The sequence below is a fragment of the Carcharodon carcharias genome, chromosome 8 (genome assembly GCF_017639515.1).
Source record: "Carcharodon carcharias isolate sCarCar2 chromosome 8, sCarCar2.pri, whole genome shotgun sequence".
Taxonomy (NCBI): Eukaryota; Metazoa; Chordata; class Chondrichthyes; order Lamniformes; family Lamnidae; genus Carcharodon; species Carcharodon carcharias.
Window position 1 is genome coordinate 158,730,391 of NC_054474.1, and position 17,766 is coordinate 158,748,156.

At 45.3% G+C, this 17,766-nt stretch overlaps 1 long non-coding RNA gene across 1 annotated transcript; it reads right to left on the reverse strand.

Moving 5' to 3' along the window:
• Positions 1-9,900: 9,900 nt before the first annotated feature.
• LOC121280698 lies at positions 9,901-15,801 on the reverse strand. The gene is made up of 3 exons (XR_005943691.1): positions 15,726-15,801; positions 13,009-13,048; positions 9,901-12,927 (listed from the first exon to the last, which is right to left on the reverse strand). It is a non-coding gene; the product is annotated as an uncharacterized LOC121280698 (long non-coding RNA).
• Between the last annotated feature and the right edge of the window lie 1,965 nt (positions 15,802-17,766).

Below are 17,766 nucleotides of genomic sequence, written 5' to 3' on the forward strand. Positions count from 1 at the left end.
TGACATCTTTTGATTATCTGCTCCTATCACTGCTTGCTTGTCCCTACAACCACACCAACCACCCCCCCTCCCTTAAACCAGCTTACATTTCACCCCTCTCCTTAGATTCAATCAGTTCTGTCGAAGGGTCATGAGGACTCGAAACGTCAACTCTTTTCTTCTCCGCTGATGCTGCCAGACCTGCTGAGTTTTTCCAGGTAATTCTGTTTTTGTTTTGGATTTCCAGCATCCGCAGTTTTTTGTTTTTATTTAAGGCTCTTCTATACTTTAAAAAAAAAGCACCGATACCATGTTCCAGGCACATAGAGGTTCTCTCCACCTGAAACATCCAGTTTTTTTCCTTTCCACAGCTGCTATGACCTGCTGAACATTTCCAGCATTTGTTGCTTTTATTGCAGGTTTTCAGCATCCACAATATTTAATTGCATGTGCTAAGAATAAACTAATAAAGAACTTGCACTTATAAGGAAAAAACAGTAAAACTTGGAAATTAAGGGTGCCAGTAAAACTGGTCTGAACTGGTCCTGTATACCTTAAAGTCAAACTCAAGTATTACTGGCGCCAGTATATGGATTTTTGGACGGGCGCCTATAATCCAGTAACTCGGAGGCTGAGGCTATCGGATTGCTTGAGGCCAGGAGTTCTGGGCTGCTGTGGATTATGCCGGTCTGGTGCCCTCACTAAACTGGGCTGTCCCCAGGAAATGGTGTCCCTGGAGGAATCGGGGATCTCTAGGCTGTGTGAAGAGGGGTGAATTGGCAGAGGTTGGAAATGGAGCATATCAAAGCCCCAGTGCCCATCAGTAGTTGGATCGCGCCTGTGAATAGACGTTGCCTGGTTGACATCGTGAAACTTAGTCTCTATATGGATTTTGTATTAGGATTTGGAAATTTTGAACTGTTTTTTCCTTCAGGTGACTTTTTTTTGAATTTACATAAAGGCTGACAAAACTATGTGGTTCTAAGAGCAGAGAAGGTTAGGGAAGAATTGATAAGTCTGCAAAGTTATAAATAATTTGAGTAAAAGAGAAACTGTTCCTGACAGAAATGTTTCAAGCAAGAGGACATGGATTTAAGATGATTGGCAAAAGAACCAGAGGGAGGATGAAACAAAAACAAATATAACTGGAAAAACTCAGCAGGTCTGACATCATCCGTGGAGAGGAAGAAGAGTTAACGTTTTGAGTCCGTATGACTCTTCGAGTTTTTTTTTGCATAACGAGTTTTGATTCAGAATGCAGAAAAATCAGTGGAAGCAGATTCAATAACTTTCAAAAGGAAACTGGATAAATAATTGAATGGTAAAAGCAATGCAGGACTTATAAGAAAGTGCACGGGAAAGGGACCAATTGGATTGCTCAACAAAAGAGTTGTCAGGCTCAACAGGCCTTCAGGTTCAGGCGCTGGATTTGGGCCCAGACTGACATTGACAACAAATTCAAAAGCAGAAAATTGCAAATGAGATGCTACAGGATTATAGAATCCTCACTAGATACAGATGATGTGCCAGAGGATTGGAGGTCTGCGAATGTTGTACCATTACTTAAAAAGGGTGCATGGGATAGGCCAGAAAATTATAGGTCAATCAGTCTGGCTTTGATGGTGAGAAAATTATTGGAATCAATTCTGAGAAGCAGAATAAACTGTCACTTAAAAAGGCAAGGATTGGTCAGGGATAGTCAGCATGGTTTTGTTAGGGTAAGATGGTGTCTCACTAACTTAATCAAATTTTTTGAGGAAGTAGCAAGGAGGAATGATGAGGGTATTGCAGTGGATGTTGTCTACATGGATTTTAGTATGGCATTTGACCTCCCACATGGCAGACTGGCCAGAAAAGTGAGATCCCATGGAATACAGTGGAGGGTGGCGAGTGCATGTCCACGGGTCCCTAAAGGTGGCAGGACACGTGGATATAGTAGTAAAGAAAGCACATGGAATGCTTTCCTTTACTGGACGAGGTTGAGAAAACAAAAGCAGGGATGTAATGCTGGAACTGTATGAAACGGTATAAAACCTTTCACATGCACAAAGGAGTGCACTTTGACAGATGGGGAATCCCTCCAACCCCCGCACAGGAAGCACATAGCGCTTCCTGTCGGGCAGGCTGCTGGGCAGGCCTTAATTGGCCCGCCCACTCAAAACGGCAGCGGGCCCCGTTTTGGTGGCAGAGTTTGGCCACCTGCCCACCAAAGGTAAAAACTATGGCCACTAGTTAGGCCACAGCTGAAATTTTGTGTGTAATTCTGGTCACCACATTACAGGAAAGATATAATTGCTCTGCAGAGAGTACAGAGGAGATTTACAAGAATGTTGCCATGAGGGAAGAATGATTAGGATAGGCCTGTTTTCCTTAGAATAGAGGCCAAGGAGTGACCTAAATGTGGTATACAAAATTATAAGGGGCCTAGATAGGGTAGACAGGAAAGACTTAATTCCCCTAGCTGAGGGGTCAATTACAGGGGGGTGGCAGCGCATGCATTTAAGGTAACTGGTGAAAGGATTAGAGTGGACATGAGGAAAAACATTTTCATCCAGGGGTTGGTGGGCTCCTGGAATTCACTGCCTGAATTGGTGGTTAAGGCTGAAATGCTCAACTCATTCAAAAGGTGCCTGGATATGCACCGGAAGTGCTGTAACCTGCCACGCTATGGACCAAGTGCTTGAAAATGGGATTAAAATGAGCAAAAACTCAGCAGGTCTGGCAGCATCGGCGGAGAAGAAAAAAGTTGATGTTTCGAGTCCTCATGACCCTTCGACAGAACTTGAGTGAATCCAAGAAAGGGGTGAAATATAAGCTGGTTTAAGGTGTGTGTGGGGGGGGTGGGGGGTTTGGGTGGGAGGAGAGAAGTGGAGGGGGTTAGTGTGGTTGTAGGCACAAACAAGCAGTGATAGAAGCACATCATCAAAAGATGTCACAGACAACAGAACAAAAGAACACATAGGTGTTAAAGTTGGTGATATTATCTAAACAAATGTGCTAATTAAGAATGGATGGTAGGGCACTCAAGGTATAGCTCTAGTGGGGGTGGGAGTGGGGGGAGCATAAAAGATTTAAAAATATTTAAAAATTTTGGAAATAGGTGGGAAAAGAAAAATCTATATAATTTATTGGAAAAAACAAAAAGGGGGAAGAAACAGAAAGGGGGTGGGGATGGAGCTCAAGACCTAAAGTTGTTGAATTCAATATTCAGTCCAGAAGGCTGTAAAGTGCCTAGTCGGAAGATGAGGTGTTGTTCCTCCAGTTTGCGTTGGGCTTCACTGGAACAATGCAGCAAGCCAAGGACAGACATGTGGGCAAGAGAGCAGGGTGGAGTGTTAAAATGGCAAGCAACAGGGAGGTTTGGGTCATTCTTGCGGACAGACCGCAGGTGTTCTGCAAAGCGGTCGCCCAGTTTACGTTTGGTCTCTCCAATGTAGAGGAGACCACATTGGGAGCAACGAATGCAGTAGACTAAGTTGGGGGAAATGCAAGTGAAATGCTGCTTCACTTGAAAGGAGTATTTGGGCCCTTGGACGGTGAGGAGAGAGGAAGTGAAGGGGCAGGTGTTACATCTTTTGCGTGGGCATGGGGTGGTGCCATAGGAGGGGGTTGAGGAGTAGGGGGTGATGGAGGAGTGGACCAGGGTGTCCCGGAGGGAATGATCCCTACAGAATGCCGACAGAGGGGATGAAGGGAAGATGTGTTTGGTGGTGGCAGCATGCTGGAGTTGGTGGAGGATGATCCTTTGAATGCGGAGGCTGGTGGGGTGATAAGTGAGGTCAAGGGGGACCCTATCATGTTTCTGGGAGGGAGGAGAAGGCGTGAGGGCGGATGCGCGGGAGATGGACCGGACACGGTTGAGGGCTCTGTCAACGACCGTGGGTGGAAAACCTCGGTGAAGGAAGAAGGAGGACATGTCAGAGGAACTGTTTTTGAAGGTTGCATCATCAGAACAGATGCAACGGAGGCGAAGGAACTGAGAGAATGGGATGGAGTCCTTACAGGAAGCGGGGTGTGAGGAGCTGTAGTCAAGGTAGCTGTGAGAGTCGGTAAGTTTGTAATGGATATTGGTGGACAGTCTATCACCAGAGATTGAGACAGAGAGGTCAAGGAAGGGAAGGGAAGTGTCAGAGATGGACCACGTGAAAATGATGGAGGGGTGGAGACTGGAAGCAAAATTAATAAATTTTTCCAAGTCCTGACGAGAGCATGAAGCAGCACCGAAGTAATCATCGATGTACCAGAGAAAGAGTTGTGGAAGGGGGCCGAAGTAGGACTGGAACAAGGAATGTTCCACATACCCCATAAAGAAACAGGCATAACTGAGGCCCATGTGGGTACCCATAGCCACCCCTTTTATTTGGAGGAAGTGAGAGAAGTTTAAGGAGAAATTGTTCAGTGTGAGAACAAGTTCTGCCAGACGGAGGAGAGTAGTGGTGGATGTGGATTGTTCGGGCCTCTGTTCAAGGAAGAAGCTAAGGGCCCTCAGACCATCCTGGTGGGGGATGGAGGTGTAGAGGGATTGGACGTCCATGGTGAAGAGGAAGCGGTTGGGGCCAGGGAACTGGAAATTGTTGATGTGACGTAAGGTGTCAGAGGAATCACGGATGTAGGTAGGAAGGGACTGGACAAGGGGAGAGAGAAGGGAGTCAAGATAACGAGAAATGAGTTCTGTGGGGCAGGGGCAAGCTGAGACGATCGGACTACCAGGACAGTTCTGTTTGTGGATTTTGGGTAGGAGGTAGAAGCAGGCCATCCGAGGTTGGGCGACTATCAGGTTGGAAGCTGTGGGAGGAAGATCCCCAGAGGAAATGAGGTCAGTGACAGTCCTAGAAACAATGGCTTGATGTTCAGTGGTGGGGTCATGGTCCAGGGAGAGGTAGGAGGAAGTGTCTGCGAGTTGACGCTCACCTCCGCGAGGCAGTGCGCCAGACAACAGCACCACCCTTGTCAGCGGGTTTGATGACAATGTCAGGGTTGGACCTGAGAGAATGGAGTGCAGTAAGTTCAAAGAGAGAAAGATGAGAATGGGTGAGAGGAGCAGAGAAATTGAGACGACTAATGTCGCGCCGACAGTTCTCAATGAAAAGATCAAGAGAAGGTAAGAATCCAGAGGGAGGGGTCCAGGTGGAGGGAGAATATTGGAGGTGGGTGAAAGGATCCATTGAACGGGGAGAGGACTCCTGCCCAAAGAAGTGAGCCCGGTGACGAAGACGGCGGAAGAAGAGTTCAGCATCATGCCGAGCCCGAAATTCATTGAGGTGAGGGCGTAAGTGTATGAAACTAAGTCCTTTGCTGAGCACTGAACATTCAGCATCGGAGAGGGGAAGGTCAGGGGGTATAGTGAATACACGGCTGGGGTTGGGATTGGAAGATGGGGTGGGGACGGAGGGACAGGCAGGGGTGGAGGGTCCTAGATGGGTGTTGGTGTCGATGCGTTGTTGGAGCTTGCGTTCCTTAGCACTTGAGAGAAAAATTTTCTTGTTGAGGCGTCGGATGAGATGAAGAATAAAATGAAACTGGGGGCACGCGCAGCTTTGAAAAAGGGTACGGCGGTGCTGCTGGAGGGAGAGGTCGAGTGTGTTCATATGGCGGCGCATGGCACTGAGTGTGGATCTCAGAATGTGACGGGAACAGCAGTCCGAGAAACGTTTTATGTGCTGGAGATAGCTGTAATCCTGGGTGGGTTCAAAACACGAGGGGTGGAATTTCAGTTGAAATCCACATGGGGTAAGTCGGAGACGGAGACAGTCACTGAGAAAGGAGATATGGCTGTGAAAGCGGGTTTTAGTAAATACCTTGTCAAACACCAGGAGAGAAATGGAAAGCAATGAAGGTGAGCAAGGCAAAAGAGAGATACGGAAATCTTGTCGCAGAGACGAACAGAACTTCTTCAAGGAGGGAGGTATTTCTTGAAGAGCAGTAGCAGTCAATTAAACACAGAGATAAAAACAAAAAAACTGCGGATGCTGGAAATCCAAAACAAAAACAGAATTACCTGGAAAAACTCAGCAGGTCTGGCAGCATCGGCGGAGAAGAAAAGAGTTGACGTTTCGAGTCCTCATGACCCTTCGACAGAACTTGAGTGAATCCAAGAAAGGGGTGAAATATAAGCTGGTTTAAGGTGTGTGGGGGGGGGAGAGAAGTGGTGGGGGTTAGTGTGGTTGTAGACACAAACAAGCAGTGATAGAAGCAGATCATCAAAAGATGTCACGGACAACAGAACAAAAGAACACATAGGTGTTAAAGTTAAAGTTGGTGATATTATCTAAACGAATGTGCTAATTAAGAATAGATGGTAGGGCACTCAAGGTATAGCTCTAGTGGGGGTGGGGGAGCATAAAAGATTTAAAAATATTTAAAAATAATGGAAATAGGTGGGAAAAGAAAAATCTATATAATTTATTGGAAAAAACAAAAGGAAGGGGGAAGAAACAGAAAGGGGGTGGGGATGGAGGAGGGAGCTCAAGACCTAAAGTTGTTGAATTCAATATTCAGTCTGGAAGGCGGTAAAGTGCCTAGTCATAAGATGAGGTGTCGTTCCTCCAGTTTAAATGAGCAGCTAGTTTATCTTAGATAAAAACAAAAAAACTGCGGATGCTGGAAATCCAAAACAAAAACAGAATTACCTGGAAAAACTCAGCAGGTCTGGCAGCATCGGCGGAGAAGAAAAGAGTTGACGTTTCGAGTCCTCATGACCCTTCGACAGAACTTGAGTTCGAGTCCAAGAAAGAGTTGAAATATAAGCTGGTTTAAGGTGTGTGTGTGGGGGGCGGAGAGATAGAGAGACAGAGAGGTGGAGGGGGGGGGGGCTGTGGTTGTAGGGTCAAACAAGCAGTGATAGAAGCAGATCATCAAAAGATGTCAATGACAATAGTACAATAGAACACATAGGTGTTAAAGTTAAAGTTGGTGATATTATCTAAATGAATGTGCTAATTAAGAATGGATGGTAGGGCACTCAAGGTATAGTTCTGGTGGGGTTTTTATTTATTTATTTATTTATATAATGGAAATAGGTGGGAAAAGGAAAATCTTTATAATTTATTGGAAGAAAAAAAAAGGGAAGGGGGAAACAGAAAGGGGGTGGGGATGGGGGAGGGAGCTCACGACCTAAAGTTGTTGAATTCAATATTCAGTCTGGAAGGCTGTAAAGTCCCTAGTCGGAAAATGAGGTGTTGTTCCCCCAGTTTGCGTTGGGCTTCACTGGAACAATGCAGCAAGCCAAGGACAGACATGTGGGCAAGAGAGCAGGGTGGAGTGTTAAAATGGCAAGCAACAGGGAGGTTTGGGTCATTCTTGCGGACAGACTGCAGGTGTTCTGCAAAGCGGTCGCCCAGTTTACGTTTGGTCTCTCCAATGTAGAGGAGACCACATTGGGAGCAACGAATGCAGTAGACTAAGTTGGGGGAAATGCAAGTGAAATGCTGCTTCACTTGAAAGAAGCTAGTTTATCTTTTTTGGCTGGCACAGACACAATGGGCAGAAAGGACTCTTTCTGCACCATGACTTATCTATGAGTCAATGGAAGGTTGGATATGAAGCAATTGTTGAAAAGAATAGAGGATTTGAAGTCTTTTAGTAGAAAATTATGGCAACCATTTTAAAAGGTTTAGAGTCTGAATCAGAGGATAAGAACAGACTGATGATATCAGTGACCATCAGGACAGGGATGGGGAAAGTTGGGTGATCAGGATCTGGGACATTAAAAGTTCAATGGTACAGTTGGTAGATTTTAATGAGGGAGATAAATTTTGTGATAGTAAAGTTGAAGATGGATGATAAGAATAAGGGAAGATGAGCATGGAGAGGCTTGGATGGTGGAAACGGTCAAAGGAAATAGGCAGCAGAATGTATTTAATATTGATTTTCCTTTGCTCCCAGTACAATTCTATCTTGTAGATGTGAGAAAATTCTGGATAAGAACTTGTATAAAGCAACCTAAGCAATACAGGGCAGATCAGTTACACAACTTAAGAGACTAAATGAGACAGAGGACCAAGGGGATCTAAGGATACTACGTACAAATCACTAAATGTAGCAAAGTAGGTTAATAAAGTCATAAAAACACCAAACAAAGCAGAGATTAATTTCCAGAGGGATGGAATTGAAAAGCAAGGAAGACATCTTACATTTATATAGAATCTTGGTTAGAGCACATTTGGGGCACTGTGCACAATTTTAGTCTTCACTTAATGAAAAGAAAAAAGATTTACAGGGATGATAGAAGAATTAACTGTTAGGAAAACTGAACAGGCTGGGGCTCCTTTCTCTAGAAGGGAGAAGGCTGAGGGGTGATCTTTATGTTAAGAATTTGATAGCATAGGAAGTGGAAAAAAAATTTCCAATTGCAGGGGAGACCAAAACTAGAGATCATAGATATAAGTCACTAATAAATCCAATAGAGAAGTCAGGATAAAATTATTTACCCAGAGATGGCAAAGAATGCAGAACACTTTTTTTTTAAAATTTGTTCTTGGGATGTGGGCACCATTGGCTCAGCTAGCACTTATTACCCATCCCTAAATGCCAGTTCAGAGGGCATTTAAGACAATGTAGGTCTGGAGTCATATGTAGGCCAGACCTGGTAAAGAGAGCAAATTTCTTTCCTTAAAGGACGTTAATGAACCAGTTGGGTTTTTCTGACAAACAACATTAATTTTGTGGTCATCATCAGACTTTTAATTCCAGATTTTTAATGAATTCAAATTTCACCATCCGCCATGGTGGGATTCAAACTCGGGTCCCCAGAGCATTACCCTGGGTCTCTAGTCCAGTGACAATACCACTACACCACCTCCTACAAGGAACAGTTGGAGCAAATAGCATAGATTCATTTGAGGGTAAGTTAGATAAGCACATTAAGGAGAAGCAAATAGAAATATATGCTGGTCGGATTAAAAGGGTGGGAGGAGGCTCATGCGAATTATAAACACCAACATCAGCCAGCTGCACCGATTTTGTGCTGTAGGCTTGATAGCACTATATTAATATTCTTCAAAGAGCTTAGATATGGAAGAAATTCCACTGATTTTCCACATGCTGATTTCTCTGGTATTTGATCTTCACTATTCCCTGTTGAATGAACAATTTGTCTATTCACTATCTCTTTGACCATCTGTTTTGATTCAACTGAGACATCCAATACTTTCAGTAAGTGACTGTCAATTCAATAACTAAGTATAAAGCAGTTGTTCCTTAAATAGGTACATAATCCTGAAATGCTCCATAATCTTAATCGTTTTAAAGGGAATACATGCAGCTTGGTATATTTACGGGTGTCCCATGGCAACTCTTCTATGCTGTTTTAGTTTTTACATCTTAGAAGCAGATTGGCAACAGTGGTCATCCTTCAATAACATTTTGAACAGGTAACACTCTCAATGCACTGACTCAAGTCATGATGTCAGTGGAATGAAGTTTCACGATATTATCAGCTTCTAATTAGTTCACCCATGTAAAATTGAGCAAGAGGTGATTAAGTTATAAAGATACGCCCACAGGGGTGCAGAACGTGACAATTAGGTAAAGGAACAAGGTTACTCTGGGGTAACAAACCACGTAAACGTTTCCCAGTTATTCTTCCGCCACAACTTCCACCTTCCCTGAGTGTACCACAGACAGGAAGCTACTGCAGGGAGGAAGGCAAAGTCAGAGCGATAGCTATGGTATATAATTCTCTCACACAGGGCATTGTTCAGTTGCACAAACAGGTATCTGGGAAGCAGGTCATCTCACCAACTTCTCTGCCAAAACATGGTACAAACCAAACATGGTTGAAACAGTGCAAAGAGGATTTTTTAAATCACTTAACATGAAAGAAAATAAATTCTGAATGAATTAAGGAACTGTAAAAGGAAAGCCAATAACTTTAACAATTTTTTGACTTTATACAATACAATCTTAAAACATCATTCAACATTTTATTGAATAAATCTTTTATTGGGTTCTCAAGAATGTACATACACAATTCATGAAGCTATTATCCTGATACATGTACCCTCATACTTTATGAAGGCATTGTGCAATTAACGATGCATTCACACCGATATTTTGAGAGCATTATATTTTTGGTTAAATTAAGACATAGCACATTCTCATCTAGTATCATTGGGAGGAACGCATTGTCACATCAGGCTACTTTTTTTAATCTTTCATGGTATATGAGCATTGTTGGCAAGGCCAGAATTTATTGTCCATTCATAATTGCCCTTGAGGTGGTGATGGTGAACTGCCTTCTTGAAACATTGCAGTCCATCTGATGATTAGGAAGGGAGTTTCAGGTTTTTGACTTGTACTGTGAACTATGTGGGTTGTGAGGGGAAGAGGTTGGTGGCTTGTTTGGCCTTGAGTGAAATTGTTTTGGGTATACTGAAAAGGGGCCCTGAATATTTATGGTTAAGTTGCTTGGGGTTGGTGAGTTTCATGGTGAGCAATAAGGGGTTATCTTGTTTTCAGGGGCTCTCCAAGCAAACTGGCTGGTATTTCCCACATCTGTTTTTAAATATACATTTATTCTTTCCACTCCTTAATTCAGTGGGTGTGGCACTGAGCTAGTCAAAGAATGTACATAGAAAATTAAATGTCAGGACGAGAGAAGCAACCTGGCCAAAATACATTTTTTTTGTTATTTTCCCTCACGCTTTGTACCCACCCCACCAGCCAGACCACACATCATTTCCAAACATATTTTGAGAAAGTCTAGTATTGAAATTACAATAGATCCCAGCAAATGCCTGGAAAATGACAAGAATCGAGGTGATCTAAACTTGGGAGCTCAGCTAGATCTGGGAGAACGATCTCTGCAGGGATAATGCAGAATGTCTCCCTGGTCCAGGCTTCCTGAATTTCAGTCCCACGATTTTTTTGTACTTAGTGCTTAATGCAATTTTGTTTTTAAAACTGATATGCTATTACTTAGATTGTCATTGCTTGCCAGTGGCTCAATATTATGCTCAGTTGGACATAATTTTTGCATGTTCCTATTAGGGTGTTGGTTGCACAAGCAAGTTTGAGCCTACAATAAAAACAGAAAATGCTGGAAAAACACAGCAAGTCTGGCAGCATCCTTGGAGAGAGAAACAGAAGAAACATTTTGAGTCCGTATGACTCCTCTTCAGAGCTGAAGAGAGGTAGATATGTGATGGATTTTATACCGGTTACGAGGGGGTGGAGCAAACTAGAAGTTCATGGATCGGTGAGAGCTCAGGAGAGATTGACAAAATATCATGGATACAAGGCAAAGGGAATGTTAATGGTGGTGTTAAAGCCTAAAAAAGGCACTGATAGTGGCATGAAGGTAAGATAGCCTTACATTTTGGGGGGGGGGGGGGGCATTTAATAATATTAATAGAAGAAATTATTTTAAGCACGTACATAGGTCTACAAGTTACTACAACTTCTAACTCCCCTAATTAATCTAACTCCCAATTACAACTCCGTTAAGGCAACAGTAAAAACAAAATACATTTTAACAGACTCGGGCATTGCAACACACAATACCCTGAACAGTCGAATTCAATGTGAGTTTTTCTCGTCTTTGGTTCATTGTAGACAGCAGCTTGAAGCTTAGATGCTGGAGGCTTTTCACGCTTGTGTTAGATCCTAAAATGCCTTCTCTTGCACACAGCTTTCTTTCCTTTATACATATTTTCCTCTTTGAATGCAAATTCCCATGGTTTCACTATGTCTTTGGACTTTACCTCTCTAATAAATCTATCATAGTACCAATTATACCAGTAATCTTTGGGAAAAATAAACACACCGTTTCTTAACTTCTTCTGGCTAAGTGAAGCATTTCACCCGCTCTTGAATTCAAGCCAGTCTAATTTATTTAAAAATGCAAATGTTCCCTTTGCACTTCACATTCTAAAACTTCACCCATGTTCACATACTTTATATATCAAACCTAGCTTATCTTCTGATATATTAAAACCTTCAGACCAGCTTTCTTTAATTCAATTAAGTCCCCCACACACATACAGACCCGTAGACACAGACCCCACTATTACTCTACAATAAATTCCAATAACATTATGAAAATTATTATATCTTCTTGAAATCCTGAGGTCTGTTTTTATATCAGATTCCCAGCATCTGCAGTATGTTACTTTTAAGATTGAGCCTTTGATAGATAGCCTGCAACCCAAATATTAAATGAGGAATAATGGATGATAAGGAATGAATATGAGCAGTCACCACAACAAGGTTCTCACAACATTGCACTTTAGCAGTAAAGCCTGACAATTTATCATTTGAACATGGAAACATTATTTCCACTGAAAATGTTATCATTCAACCTTTATTTTATAATAATATTTTTACTGAAAGGTTGTGATGGCAACACTACATAATAGTCATTTTTCTTTCTTTTGCCAATTTTCTTCCCTCCCTTCTTCAAACTGCTGACTCTTGATGGAGAACAATTCCATGGATGCTGGAGAACAATTCCATGGACAACAGCCACCTTCTTGCATCACAGAGCCTAGAGGCTGAACGCTGGCAGGTTGTTAGATTACTGGGTAGAATTGTCAAACCTGATACTGTGCCCAGTAGATTTCCACACTTACGAACCTTCACTGGGGGTCACTAGATTTTGTGCAGGACTGGGAGATTAAGTTGATTTTCAGCATGAATTCACACAACATCCCTTCCAATAGTCTTGTGGATGTAAAGCATGAATTACAAATGTTCAAATACTTAAAGTTAGAAGTTTTCAATATACTGTATGGAGTGTACCCATAACCTGGAGAAAGAGCATGGGGCATCTGTCGAATTGCTCGAGGCCTTCTGCAACAGATGGCCACTGCAGAGGCTGGAGTGTGTCGTAGAAATGGGAAATAATATTATTTAATTTGTTAATTTTTCTTTCTTCTCATGATTTAGGAGTGCTTTTATTGGATTTTTTGTGTTGACGACACTGGGGAAATCCAGTATCTTGTTTGTCGGCTAAGCAAATGAGACACACTGCATCAGAACCAATACATTAAACCACCTTCTCATGCAACTGAAAATAAGTTATATCTTTACCTTTGTGATTTTTCTTGTCCATCCTGAGGATGTGGGCTCCCTGTTAGGAAACATGTCAATTGATGTTGGTCATATTGAGCTAGTGGCCAATCTCCATGTCTGAGCCTTAACAAAGAGTGTGAATGGGCCATTTGACAATTGCGTATGATAGCTAATCATATACATGCATTTTCCAGCAAAGATCACTGAACAGCAGTCAAGAGTAGGAACCCAAATAACTTTATGCTCCCTAATGCTGGGGCTGAGGATAAACCAGCATAGACTAGGGATGAAATCTTGCTTTACCATCTCATTCAGAAATGTGTCACTTCCAACAGTACTGCACTGAAATGTCAGCTTAAATTATGTTCTTAGATAGCTGGAGCAGGAGCTTGAACACCTAACCTTGTAACTCAGCAGCTATTGCACTACAACTGAGCCAAGACTGGTTAGAAGGCACCATATCATAGAATCATACAGCACAGGCTTTTTGGCCTATTCAGCCCTTCTGCCAGCTCTTTGCAAAATAACTACAGAATACACAGCACAGAAGGCCATTCAGCCCATCATGTATGCACCAGCTCTCCAAATGAGCAATGTACCTAGTGCCATTCCCCCACCTTCTCCCAGTAACCCTGCACATTCTTCCTTTTCAACAGCTATACAATAAGTCTCACTCCCACATGCCCTTGCCCCTTAGGCCTACAAATATTTCCATTTTGAATATTTTTCAAACTTACTATTGAATCTTGTTCCACCATGTCTTCCAGCAGTGCATTCGGATCATAATAACTCGCTGTCAAATGTGTCCTTGCCAACCCTCTTGCACTTTTGTCAATTATTTTAAATCTATGTTCTCTGATTACAGATCCCTCTGCCAACGGAAAATATTTCACAGATTCACAATCTTTACAGTGTAGGAGGAGGCATTTGTACAAGCTCTCCAAAAGCACATTCTAGTCCCACTCATCTGCCTTATCCCCATATCCTTGCACAGTCTCTCTTTTCAGATAGCAATCTAATCCCCTTTTGAATACCTCAATCAAACCCGCCTCCACCACCCTTTTTCTTCTATACCTTTCTTGAACAACTCTAATAAACCTTGTCTTTGCCTGCTCTGCTCCAAGGAGAACGATCCCAGCCTCTCCAGGAAAGAACAGGGGAGTGGGACTAATTGGATAGAGCTGAAATAGACTAGATGGAAAGAACAGGGGAATGGGACTAATTGGATAGAGCTGACATAGGCTTGATGGACAGAATGGCCTCCTTCTGTACTGTACAAATCTCAATCCTCACGCTTCTCTTCAGAGGATGACAGCCCTGTGAATAACATATCAGATGAATATCAAAGGTGGGAGACATTAGCCTATGAAATACAGTGACCAGCCATCTTTCTTGATTATAATTCATATTCACTGGCAATTGCAATGTGGCAAGTAAAATTCATGTCAGGCATTGACCCATCGCCAATGAGAGAGAATCTAACTTGACACTCAACATCATAACCATCACTGAATTCCCAACTATCAACATCCTTGGAGGGGGGAGGAGGTGGGGGGGGGGGTGGTGGTCAGAGGAGTTACCACTGACCAGAAACACAATATAAATACTGTGGCTGGAGTAGGTTAGAGGCTGAGAATTCTGCAGCAAGTAACTCACCACCTAACCCCTCAAAACATGTCTAACATCTATAAGGCAGAAGTTAGGAACGTGCAGGAGTGTGTGATGGAATACTCTGCCTGGATGTGGCAGCTCCAACACTCAACAGCACCAAGGGCAAGGCAGCATGCTTGATTGGCACACCATTCACAAACATTCACTCCCTCCACCACTGGAGGCACAGTGGCAACAATGTGTACCATCTACAAGGTGTACTGCAGCAAGTCACGAAGGCCCATTAGACAGCATCTTTCAAACACCTGACCTCTCCCAAGGGCAGCAGATGCTTGGGAACACCACCACCAGCAAGTGGCCCTCCAAGCCACTCACCATCCTGACTTGGAACTATATCACCATCCCTTCACTGTCACTGGGTTAAAATCCTGGAACTCCCTCCTGTGAGTGTACCTACACCACATGGACTGTAGTAGCTCAACCTCAAGGGCACTAAGGGATGAACAATGAATGCCAAATATGAGAAAAAAAAATGCTGTGTTGAGGGCTTCTCATATACATGTCACGTCCACTATAAATACTAGCGTGTTAGGGGCTGCAGAAACCTATCTTGTTCCTCACTGAGTGGTTCAGATGCACTTCCCCAGTCCGCCGGCGGGGTCGTTGCCGAGACCCAGAACTCCGCCTCCGCCAGGCGCGTGCCCGTACTCCGGGCACTCCAAGAGCGCGCAATCGTACACGCGCCCCTTTCCACTTCAGTTGAGTCAAATAAATAAATAAACAAACAAAAAGCCCACAGACCATATCACCCTCCATTAAGAAATTCCACCCTTCTATTTTCCGTACGCGTTTCACACCCTCCGCCAATGGCCCCGCCCGAAGGCAGCTCGCGTGCGTGGACGCCCTTCTTCAGCCTTCCACGTGCGCCATCGGCGCACAGGCTTTTTGAAGCGTTAATTTGTCCCTTTTACGCCGCCAAATCAGCCAAGCAGACCGTTACTCACGGTAATTGTGTTTGCACGCGGTCTATTAACTGTTATTCAGGCCCTTTTCTCTCCTCCCGCGCGGACCGTTACTCTGACCCCGCCCCCTCCGGTTTTTTTTTTTGGTTTGTTGACTCTCACCGGAGATCTCGAATGACGCGCCGCCTGCCTGACCGAAACCGCCGATTCACGCCCACATTCTGCGCAAATGGTGTCACAAGCCCCGCCCATCAATACACAGACGCACCCGTTGACACCCCCCCCCACGTCAACACTGCCCCTCCCCGACTGGGAAGAACCCCATACCCATTGGGACACACCCCCTCACACTGGGACACACCCCCTCTCTCCCACTGGGACACACCCTCTCCCTCATTGGAACATTTCCCCACCCACTAGTTCACACCCCTTCCCCAATTGAGACACTTTCCCAACCCATTGGAGCACTTCCCCCTCTCCCACTAGGACACAGTCTCTTTCCCCATTGGGACATACTCCTACCCAAAAACAGAATTACCTGGAAAAACTCAGCAGAACTGTCGAAGGGTCATGAGGACTCGAAACGTCAACTCTTTTCTTCTCCGCCGATGCTGCCAGACCTGCTGAGTATTTCCAGGTAATTCTGTTTTTGTTTTGGATTTCCAGCATCCGCAGTTTTTTTGTTTTTATACTCCTACCCCAACTAGGAAGAATCCTACCCATCTGCCCAATTGAGACAAACCCCTCCCCCACTAGGACACACCTCCTTTCCCCCACTGGGACACTCACACCACTGGGACAGACTCACTATTCCAACTGGGACACACGCCCTCCACCCTCCCATATTGGGATAAACACACACCCCGAACTGGGACACACCCTCTTCCTCCAATTGGAACGCACACCCTACTGCATTAGGAAACTCTCTCTGCCAACTAAGACAACCCCTCCCCCACTGGGACTGCCCCATTGGGACACATCCCCTTCCCCACTGGGACACATACCCTTGAACGTTCTTTCGCCACTGGGACAACCACTCCCCCACGACTGAGACAAACCTCCTTCCTTCACTAGTACACAACTATTCTACCCCACTGGGACATGCCCTCCACCAATGGAACACCCCCCTTTATCCCACTGGGACACCCCTTCCCCTTCCCCACTGGGACACATTCCCCAACCCTATCCATCCACACTTGAGCCCCAGGCTGCTCCTATCGCACCCATTCCCTCTCCCCATATCACCCCCTCCTCATCTCCCTCATCTATCCTGCACCTACTATCTCCCCCTCCCCCATTTCCCATCTCCCATTCCACCTACTCCCCATCTCCCCCATCCCAATCCTACATTTCCCGCTCCCCCAATCTCCACTTCCCCCTATCTCACCTTCCCCTCCCGCCTATTTGCCTGGTAGACCTCACATCCCCCTGTCCGCCCCTCCACTCCCCTATCAACCCCTCCCCCATCTGCAACCACTCCCCTCACCCCATCTCCACGACCTTGCCTATCTTGCCCTCTCCTCCCCTCCCCTCTCCATCACCGTCTCCCCATCACCCCTCCTCTCATTCCCCCCTCTCCTCCCCCTTCGCCATCACCCCTCCTCTCCTGCTCCACCTCCTCCCCACCCATCTCTCCTCCCCCCTACTCCCCACCCATCTCTCCTCCCCCCTACTCCCCACCCATCACTCCCCCTTCCCTGTCCTCCTCCTCCCCCTCCTCCCTCCCCCTCCTTCCCCTCCCCCCTGCCCCTTCCCCCTCCTCCCCCTTTCCCTTCCCACTTCCTCCCCTCTTCCCTTCCCCCTCCCCCTCCTCTCCCCTCAACCCCCCTCCTCCCCTCTTCCCTTCCCACTTCCTCCCCTCTTCCCTTGCCCCTCCCCCTCCTCTCCCATCCCCCTCCCCCTTTTCACCCCCTCCCCCTCTTCACCCCCTCATCCCCCCTTGCCCCTCCTCCTCCTCCTCCTCCCCTTCCTACACCCTTCCCTCCTCCCCCATCCCCCCCTCACCACCTCCTCCTCCCCTCCCCCCCTCCCACATCCCATCCCCCCTGCCCACCCCTTCTCTCCCCCTCCCCTTCCTCCTCTCTCCCTCTCTCCCCCTCCCCTTCCCCCTCTCTCCCCCTCCCCTTCCCTTCCCCCTCTCTCCCCCCTCTCCCCTCCCCCCCTCCCACATCCCATCCCCCCTGCCCACCCCTTCTCTCCCCCT